Source organism: Geospiza fortis, unplaced genomic scaffold, assembly GCF_000277835.1.
Source record: "Geospiza fortis unplaced genomic scaffold, GeoFor_1.0 scaffold162, whole genome shotgun sequence".
NCBI classification, from domain to species: domain Eukaryota; kingdom Metazoa; phylum Chordata; class Aves; order Passeriformes; family Thraupidae; genus Geospiza; species Geospiza fortis.
In genome coordinates, this window is record NW_005054316.1 from 2,543,390 (window position 1) to 2,552,262 (window position 8,873).

Consider the following 8,873-nt stretch of genomic DNA (forward strand, 5'->3'; position numbering starts at 1 on the left):
GCTGGAGGTGGCATGGAGAGCCAATAAAAGCAAATGTACAAAGTAAGACAGGATTTGGTGACCTCTCAGAGTAAAGATTTGTGTCATCCTACTGGACGGCAATTGTTGTTCCTGTGTATAATTAATTGCACGACTAAAACCATATCCACAATCCCAAAACAAAGAGGATTAGAGGGTTTAAATATTTAGATATTCCTGATTCTTGTTTCTGTTTTCTTTCATAAATCCATCTTATGATGCATTTCTGGACTTGGATCAGTCAGGGTTTTATCACTTGCATATCACCTCAGGGGAAAAAAAAGGATTTTACTGATTGTTTAAGGTAATTTAATGCTTATGAAAAGTGCCAGACAAGTTGATTGCCTTAAAGCCTTCCTCTTCTGGAATGATTATCCTCTGAATTATGTGCAGTGCCTTCAGACATTGCTTGAAACCAGTTTCCTGCATCTTAAATCTGTCTCTTTTTCTTTATTTTCTGACTGGTCTTGGACCCTATGTTGGTTGGTCTAAGTCATCACAGCAATGCATCTTGACTTACTTTTAAAAAGCAGTAGAAGTAGATTGATTTTTGGCAGTCTTAAGGTAGATAATTTACTGTTTTGCCCTGCATTTCTTGTTAACTTCAGTTCATTCTTTTTAAAAGCTAGGGATTTGGGCTTGGGATTTTTTGTTTGGTTTGGGAGGTTTTGTTTGTTTTGTTTTGGTTTTTTTGTTTGTTTGCTTGGTTTGGGGTTTTTTTTTGTTGTTTTTCTCTTCTTTCAGTAGACTTCTTGTAGTTTGCATTTGAAGATAATTTTTACCATTATCTTTGACTTCACTGCTATTCTTCTCATCAGTACAGTCAACAAAGCATACAGGAAATGCTACCAATGTCGTTACCTTATGCTTACATTAGGGCTCTTTTTAGCTTTTTCCAGGGAAAAAAAGGAAACAGATAAGTTGGTGCTATGAATAATTTTTAAACTAGAAATTTTAGTCTTTAAGGTTTTTGCTCTTTCTCGTAAAAAACAGGTCACAGAAAAAAACCATGGTCTTTTAAAATCTAGATCACACAAACACTTTTGTATCCATTAATTTTCTGTTACAAGCACTTTTTGTCTATGTAGTGTCTATTTTATTTGGTTGCATTTTATCTGACACAGATGTTTTGCTCTACAGTATTTAGCAATATAAGACTTAAGCAGTGGGGAAGAAATGTGGATTCTAGTTGCAGAGTTCTGTATTTCTGCAAATACGGGCAGCAGGCTGACTTAGGAGAAAAGAAAATCTAGAAACATTTACCAGTAGGGCATAGGCGATCATGAGCAGTATTCTAAAGTCATAAGACACCAGATAATTGCTACACCTTAGGGAGGTCTTGAAGTGGAAAACATGGTGCAATACTATTTAACTCTTCAGTTTGCATCATGGTATGGTGTTCTTCAAGAAAATGTTCTTCATGAGATATTTGGAGATCAAGGAAGTTAATAAAAGAAGAACAGCATCTATGTTCTTCTGGAATTCCAGCAGCCACTTTATAAACAACATTTAATAATATCAAAATACTCAGGGATATCATGCTTTCTTGGAATCAGTCTTCTGAAAGAGAAATGATACTGCCCATCATTTGATACAGCAGACACCAAACATGTCCAACAGCAGTTTCTGAAGCTCTGTTTTGGGAGGTATAATCGTGGCCAAATTGCTTGTCAGATCTCCCTCCGAGTTCAAAAACTGATCTTCCTGAGATAAAGATCAGAAGAGAGAAACTATTAGAAAGATAGTATTTAAAGATATCTCTATGAGAAGAAGCAGTGATTGACACTGGACTGACTTATAGGTAGCTTTATCCTCATGCTGGTGCCAGTTTGAACACTTGAACCAGTTTTGGCATAGACTTCTGTGTGGTGAGTAACTGAGGGCCAAACAGAAATGGAGATTTTAAATCAGAGCCATGCAGTTTCTCTTTTTTGAAGTATGGGGTATTTCTTGGTGAAGTCACTGTCTGAACTTGAATCCATGTGAATTGTGCTGTCCTAGATTTCTTGTTCTGAAATTGCTTGCAAACATTTAAGTGTTTCTGTTCTTTAAACCTGAAGTGCTCGGGTTTAAAAGTTATTTATATCATTCACAGTACTTGCCCACTTTCAATGATGGAAATAACTAATTTACAATGATTCAGAGTGTTTGAACATTTGTGTGTAAAATAACATTTCTTGTCATTGCTGAGAGACAGAAGTTTCTCTTAGATATTAACAGAAAGCTATCAATGTTTTCTTATCAAAACTTTCTTCAGTAAATAAATTAATTGAGGTTTAGGCTGAAGGAGAGTGAAACAGAGTATTTGAAATATTGTCTCATCTCTACAAGCAATTACATACAACAAAGATATATTTTAAAAATTAAAACTATGACATTAAGCTATGAAATGTAAAAATTTAGGATGGTAGGTATTATTATCTTAAATTTCTTAACTCTCTTGTCCAAGACTGTCATTACTGCATCAGTTATAACTATACTGGCAATCCATATCCTTGTCCTCTGAACCTTGTTTTCATAGCCTCTCGCATCTCTTATTTCCACTCTACTCGGTAGCGCCCCATGACTTACTAACTCCTATCACAATTTACACCCCTCTTTTCACTAACTTTTTTTTTCCTTTACTTTTAACTCCCTAAACAAAGGAGTATTACTGGGAGACATAAAGAAGTGTTTACTGACCTCAGTTGAGATGCTCAGACTTTGTACTTGGAGCACAAGTCATGATAACATCGTGTGTAGTTCCTTATGGATGGCACCTCTGAGGAACTAAACTGTTAAAATCTTAATCTGTCGAACAGGTGTGAACTTCCTTCTCCACACACACACACACACACACGCACACACTCTCACACACACACACACGCGCACACACACCCCACCCCCCAACAGCATGAAATTTAATCAACTAGGGTCAGATTTCAGAGGGATGCCAAAAGGCACATCCTTGATACGAAGTGTGCTTACTCCTCCCTCTGTCCCAGGTTTTAATCTGAAATGTGAAACACTCAGTTTAAGGTCACTGGAATCAGTTCACATGGACAAAACTTCTTTTTCCATAACCTTGTCCTTGAAAGCAGTCAAGGTATTTTTGCTGTAATATACCCAAAATAAACAAAAAAAAATTTAAAACTCATCCACTGAAGATGGCTAAGATGGAAAATTTTATCTAAAATGATTGAAGCTTGGTAATTATAAAAGTACCTGGAAAGTAGAGCCATTAAATGGGAGGCGTCAGGGAATCTAAATAGGTTTGACTATTATCTTTGGCTTTGAAGTATGTATTAAAACCACTACTTTACAGTTCCCAAGGTGTTAATCAAATGAATTCATTTTCCTTCACAATTGTCTGCAGACACAGTAACCTAGGCAGCCGCTCTATCACGGGTAATGGTGACTAAATGTAAGTGCTAAAACAGTGCCTGTGCTTTGGTCTTCTGGTTCTCTGTAAGAAGCCCAGCACTATTTCTATGCTTTGACGATCCATGGGATCCATATAAGTCTTGAATGTATGTGGTGAACTGAACTTTTACTGCTCAAATCCTTAGTTAGCCTGTTAAGGTGGCCAGATGATGGAGAAGTAGAGGACATAGGCAGAGCAATCAAAATTGCCTGCTGTTGCTGTCACTGACGGCCACTAATAAGAAGATGCACTTCTGACAATTATCTTGAACAGATTCATATCTGTGGAGGTGGGGTTTTCAGACATCCTTTGGCCTAAGGTATGGCATGAATGGTTAAATGCCAGTAAGATCAATGGAAGTGGTCAGTGCTGCTTAAACCACTGAGGTTTAACTATTGCTCATGCTAAAAGTCACAGCTGTGCAGCTACTGCTACCTAAGTTCAGATTTCTCAGGCTTTGAACACCTTTTGAATGGTTCTTTCCAAAAACTCCAAAAGAATAATTTTCATTCTAAAGTTTTTTAAGAAATAATGTTTACTCCCCCCCCACCCCCCCCACCCCCCCAGCATTATTTCCAAGAAAAGAAAATCAGTTCTAGTCTAAGTTACTTTTAAAATTGTTTTATTTGAGAAGCTCATAGATATGGGAAATTATCATTTGCTTACAGCATGTGCTAATACAATTAAATCAGAGCATCCAAATGTAAATGAATTGGTCCTTCAGAGTTCATAGGATATTCACATTGGCTCCATTTCCTTAAGACAAGACCCATACAGTTTTTGTTTTTCCTTAGCACAGTTGATATCTCAAAAGTACTGAACAGGGTTAATTTGTGTTTCTTTTTGACTATTTGGGATTTTTTTTCTCGTGGCATGGTCATCTATAGATATGGTGGTTAGATTACTTTTTTGAGAAACAAAGCAAAGATACTGAATTTTAAAGACCAGTCTGTTTCCTTTGTTAACAAAACAAACAGCCCAAGTAATAGATTTTCTAAACTCTGTAGGAACACTTTCTGTCTCCGTGAAAAATGGTTGAAAAATCAGCCCTGTAACTCAGTATTGACATTTCCTGTGTCGCTTCCCTCCATGAACTGCTGGGCAGAAACAATCCCTGAAGTGTGTAAATAGTGGCTAAGATTTCTGACAGCTGTAGAGAATTTATTTTCATCCCAGGATAATTTGTTGGAACTGTAGAAAAGTGACCATACTACCCAAATTATGCCATTCTTAAACCATTTAAACTCTGTTTAATTATCTGCTAAACTAGTTTTAGTAAAAACAATTTAGTATACTTTTTATACCAAAGCTGTAGGCCCTGAAGACGTCAGGGGGTGGGGAAGGTCCAGTTTGCCCAATCCTTGTGGTTTTGCTCTCCACCAATGTTCTATCATGGGGATCCCAAAAGCATTTGAGCAGACTGCATTCAACTCCAATGCAGACAGAGTCGCATGATCTCACCACATGATCACTGAGGCCATTTCACATACCCTGTCATCATATAACATTCCTCTGGAAGGAATGATTTGTTTACATGGGAAAGATCTCATGTATTTTAGGATTTTTTTTCATGTAATATAACAGAGGAAAACAAAGGTAACAGTCAATTTTCTAAAAGAAATACAAACAGGCACCAAGTAGCCCTGTAGAAATACTTTTCCTAGCTTCAATACCATCAGAAGCATTTACATTGGTTTTTGGGACATTTGAGAACAGATCTCCCCTTTGCAGCAAGAAATCTGAGAGTGGCATATACGGTCGTGCCAATAGCTGGTAGTTCAGCATGCTGTTTCTGACAGGGACCTCTATCAGCTGCCTCAGAAAATGTTACAGAATCAACTGGCCGCAGCAATGTTCTTCTTAACCTATGTTTGTCAGATGTTGATCTGCCTTGAAGCCTAACTCCCCCCCACCAAACTCCTTTGGGCTTTTAGAAATGCTTATTTTGGATGTTCTTCCTACCCACACATGTCCAAGACTTTTTTTGAGTTCTTCTGGACTCTTGACCTAAATCATACTTCATGGCATGAATCCCAGACTGATTGCATGTTCTTGCTAATTGTTTCATTCATAGTCCATTCCCCACACCACAACTGGGAAGCAAAGTTTAGGTTAAGCAGTTAGCTATGTATGCCAGTGCTGCACTGTTGTTTTTTTGCATGCAAAAGATTGTTGCCTGTTTTGCACTAGCAGTGCAAGTATCTAATACTTAATATTTGGTATATGTCACTTGATTTAAAAGAAAAGTTTTTTATTTATCATCCTTGCATAATTCCCCTCTATTTTGGTAGCTTTGAAACATTCTGGAGAGAGTTCAAAATTTTGCACTCACTCTGAATCTCTTAAGTCTAAGGAACTGAAGTAATGTTCTAAGCTACAAATTAAATGACTACTGGTAAATATCTACAATGTAGTTAATCAGTATAAATATAAGATTTTTTGTGCCTTTGGCCTTTTACAAATGTTAGTTATGAATCTTTCTGCTTAGCAAGTACTGAATAACCTGAATAAACTGAATTGCTATGATAATAATCTACACTACGTCTGCATTCTTTAATGTAATTGAAATATGATGCAGAGCACAGGAGAGCTGTGATTACTGTAGTCACCTGCATCCACATATTTATTTCCTATTTGATTTGAAGACTGATGCTGCCTCTATATCCACAGAATGTAAACTGCTTATAATGTCACTGCTGTACTAGTAGAGGTCATGGGGACATTTGCAGTAGAGACACCAACACCTGTGTGGCATTTCCATAGTGATGCACAAATAGGTAGATTTTCAGGGTGTAAGAATGCATCTGGAACCTACCAGAGACTCAGTGTGGCCAAGCAGCTGCAGAAAATACTCATTTCTGGATTACTCATCTGACAGGGTCTGTCTCCTGCAGTTTCTGACTGCTTCTTCCAGCTCCCACCTGCCCTGGCTCGCCCAATTGTCAAATCTTATCCCCCTCTAAAACAAGCCCATTTAAACATTTTGTAAAGCCAGAGATGACTGGGTTAACCTGAATGTTTCAAGGAATCTGTCATCGTTTCTTTTACTCGGTTCTGTTTGTTTTTCCAGTTTTCATTTTTCAAAAGGGCTTCAGGATAAAGACTGTGTTATCTTAATGCTTGCAAATTATCTAGCACAACATATTAGACTCCATATTTTTGTCAGAATTAAGAAGCAAGATATTTTTCAGACACTACAATTCACCACCATTGTCTGGGGCTACTGAAAGATGGGATAATACACAATTTCAAAATTGTGTAAGAGGAACAGTATTTATCCCTTATTTTTTGTTAATTTTTCATCTGGATAGTGATTCCATTCAAAACTGTACATGAAAAATGCCATCATAGCTTAGCTAATTAGTCTTAGCCTGATTAGAGCTTCAGTGTTTGGAATACTCTCCTATTCAATTGGCCACATGACATCTCTTCATGGCAGTGCAGAGCATCCTGTACTGGCTGTACAACCCAGGGGCTGCACTCTGCAGGGTGCATTCTCGCCTCGTACACCTGAGGTGTTTCAGAGAGACAAGGAAAGGACCAGGAGACAATGCTGGCTGCATAACATTGACCCTGCGCATCACAGGTAAATGGTCTTCAAACAGAGAGGGCACCCTTACAGCAAAAGGGAAGAATGAATGCCCTGATGGAGATGAGGCCACTGTGCGCACACCAGCACAAAGCCGATCCTTCCTTTCACAAAACAGGATGCAACACCAGGCTGTGAATCACAGCAAATGTTGCCCATAGCCAGCTCTAGAGCTCACCTGGACTCTGCATTTACTGGAGCTTGGGTGTGGAAAGCACTAACCTGGAAGTGCTTATCCTCTCCCAAGACTATTCAACTACAATTTCTTGGCTGCTTCTTTTTCTCCTACGAGGTCCCTATGTGATCTTTTCTTCACTAAGCTTGTGTCACCTTTCATGCAGAGAGAGAAGGAAAGGGGGATGCAGGCATGACTAGATAGCTAAGGGTGCAGACACACATCCCCCTGCAAGACTGAGGACTGACTGTGTTATCAGTGTGTCTGGAAAACCACAGCTCCATGTGGATTGAGAAAAAGGAGTTTGCATCAGCATTTCAGAGATAAGAGATAGAAAGAAGCTCTTCCTCATAATATTGGGACAAGAACCTGAGGTCCATGTGGGAAGGAAGGTGGTAATGTGACTACAAAGTTTAAAAGGAATATTGTCCTAATAAGAAAAAAGGAAATATTTTTCCTGAGGTGTGATTCTTTTCATCTATGTTGGGGGTTGCAATAAAGTATTTAAAGTATCGGATGTGATCTTTAAAGTAGTGGATATTGTAAAACTGCCTGAAGAAAGTATTAATGCAGGCTGAGTTTCTGCCCTTCAGTTTTGCATTACTCACTGCTGAAATTCAAAATATTACATCAAAAGAGATACAATAAAGGCTCTTGGAAAGAACCAAGCTTGGAAAAAAGGGATGCTGCATCTCAGAGTCTCAGATAATTCACCTTCAAAGCAACTCAGAACTATGTTAATAGTGGGCAGCTCCCTCCAAACTAGGATAATAGTGTACAAGTTTGGACAATAGAAGGGTGAGGCAAATGCTAGGCTAAATATATAGTAAGAGAATGGAAGACTGATTCAAACCACTGTATATTTTTTCCAGTTATATCAATAATACCAAGATTTCATAGAATTTGTTTTGTTTCAATTATTTATTTTTCCTCAAAAAATGTTTGTATTAGTATGGCATTCAGGAAATATGCCTGTTTGATCTCTAGAGCTCTAAAGAGGTTTACTCCCAGCACAAATGCGTCAAGGGCAGCAAGAGATCAAAATGTTTTATAATGACATACTTATGGTCTACTTAGGATCTGTTGTCCTTTTTTTGACAAATACTCTGTTTTTCATGTAATCCCTTTGAAGTTGTAGGGCTGTCCATTGTTTCAGGGATTCAAAATCTGGCAACGGAAGAATTCCTTCTAAGGGGAAAATGCTGATTATTTGTTCCACCCTTGATATTTTGGATAGAATACCTCACAGCCATGCTAACTGTGATGACTCTTGTTTTCATGATGTTGAAACTGTTGGCTAAAGCCTTCACCTGCGTAATTCAGTATTTGATTTTTCATCTGGAGGAAGGCGAGGAAGGAAGAAAGGGCAGTCTGGTCTTCTTTGGCTGAAGATTTTTTTTCACAAATAATAACAAGCGTATTAGCTAAAGAACTAAAAAACATTAGAGATTTATGTTACTTTCAGAATTCTTTTATAGTGTGTGTTGTTAAAAGCAAGGAAGGCTTGATATGGCCAATGCACAAAATTAGTCTATGCTTGATGTAAACATACGTGGTATCAGTAGGAATTCTTTTTATATACAGAAGGATAAGCAGATCTCTCCGTTTATATATTCTAGGAAAACATTTATTTGCTGAGTACATGCTGAGCATCTTTCCTGCCTTTTCTCAGAATAGGCTCTTGTCTC